Source organism: Colobus angolensis, unplaced genomic scaffold (assembly GCF_000951035.1).
Source record: "Colobus angolensis palliatus isolate OR3802 unplaced genomic scaffold, Cang.pa_1.0 Scaffold155, whole genome shotgun sequence".
In the NCBI taxonomy this organism is placed as follows: domain Eukaryota; kingdom Metazoa; phylum Chordata; class Mammalia; order Primates; family Cercopithecidae; genus Colobus; species Colobus angolensis.
Genome location: NW_012114655.1, coordinates 2,578,678 through 2,580,422, shown reverse-complemented (window position 1 = coordinate 2,580,422; position 1,745 = coordinate 2,578,678). Strand labels below are relative to the sequence as shown.

At 43.7% G+C, this 1,745-nt stretch overlaps 1 protein-coding gene across 1 annotated transcript in view; it reads left to right on the top strand.

Moving 5' to 3' along the window:
- The window catches only part of GNAL (guanine nucleotide binding protein (G protein), alpha activating activity polypeptide, olfactory type), a 146,585-nt gene that overhangs the window by 23,803 nt on the left and 121,037 nt on the right, over positions 1 to 1,745 (top strand). The gene's annotated exons all lie outside the window — the stretch shown is intronic.

Here is a 1,745-nt window from a genome sequence, read left to right as displayed (position 1 = left end):
TGGGAGGCTGAGGCAGGAAAATCACTTGAACCCGGGAGGCGGAGGTTGCAGTGAGCCGTGATTGCACCATTGCACTCCAGCCTGGGCAACAGAGCCAGATCCTGTCTCAAAAAAAAAAAAAAAAAGAATTTACAACTTGCAAATGTAACAGTCTTCTCTTCATCCTTGGACTTTGTCAAAAACTTTAAAATTGTGTTTTTGGAAACGTACTTCCCTTCACGACTAAGACTTGTTACTGGATTGTGTGCTATGGGTCACTTTCCAACTGTCAAGCTTCTCTACCCTTCAAGCTGATAGTCATTTGTGCTTTCCAAGAGGTCATCCCAAGAATGGAACCAAAAAAATCAATACATCATAAAGCATGAAGGTTGTAGTATCAATGTAAAAGCCATGTTAAGTTTCGTCAACATTAGAATCAGAAGGACAGATACATTTCTTTCCCCTTTTCTATCCCTCGGTCCTCTTTAAAAACATTAATATATGATATGTATGAGTAAGTGAAGAGTCTGTTAGTGTAATTTTATAGATGGTGGGAGAGAGATGGGAGATGGTGGGCTTTGACCAAGTTTTCAGCACATTATTGGTAGAACCAAGACTGGAAGCTACATCTCTTTATTCCAGGACCAGTATCATTACTACTCATGTGTCAGATGACACTGAATTTGGTGAGAATTTCTCACTTCTAAGGGATATAATGAACCATACAAAAAAATCACATTCAGCTCCCTGTGTTACTCTAGCTGACCTGCTTTAGGAACTCTGCCAGTGCTGAACCTGCATGCTCTTTGAAGGCCTCCTAACAGGTATTTAGATGATTGGTTAAGCTTTAGAGTGCTGTGTCCAGAATACAGCAAGTACGTGCTACTTGACATGAGAATGTAATTCAAGGCATGTAAACAGAGATACATTGATCTTCTAAGCAATATCTTCATTTGAGCAGGACAGTTGGCATGTGGATGAAAAGAGACTTCACATCTTAACAATTACAAGATAACTTTTCCTTTTGCCTGTAATGTCATTAGCACTCTTGAAGTATTTTGCTGGATCCCTTTCTTCATGCTCTTCTTAGCAAGTTGTTTAGTCAAAATCAAGTAGGTAAACTAGATGGGCATATATATATGTTAAAGGTTGTTTGGGATTTCCACCTACCTGGAAGAGCAGACCCTCGCCTAGCATTTATTACATCTTAAGAGCTGGAGACATATGAGCTCCTGGGATCTTCATGACACCCCCATCAGGAGGTGTCCCTGCCTTACAGCGTCCCTGCCTTACAGATGAGAAAAAGGTAGTGCAGAGGTGAAGATCACCCAACTAGCCAGTGATGGGTTGAGGTTTGGAGTCCCAGAGGCTGGTTCCAGAGTCTATGCCCTTCACCCCTCACTGGGCTGCCCCTGGGTACAGAATCAGCACCTTCCCACCAGCTCGTATTGTGCCTGAGATTCCATGGCATCACTCGCTCTCCCCTGCAAGTTACCATGTCGCCTCCAGACATGTGCGGTTTGGAGAGGGACTCTCATACTTACCCATTACATATGTATGGTGAAGAGTGACTGTTGAGGCAGGGAGGGAGAGCTGTTCAATTTCCTGCCTTAAGAGTTGAAAAGTTTTGGCCGGGCGCGTTGGCTCAAGCCTGTAATCCCCGCACTTCGGGAGGCCGAGACGGGTGGATCACAAGGTCAGGAGATCAAGACCATCCTGGCTAACATGGTGAAACCCCGTCTCTACTAAAAAATACAAAAACTAGC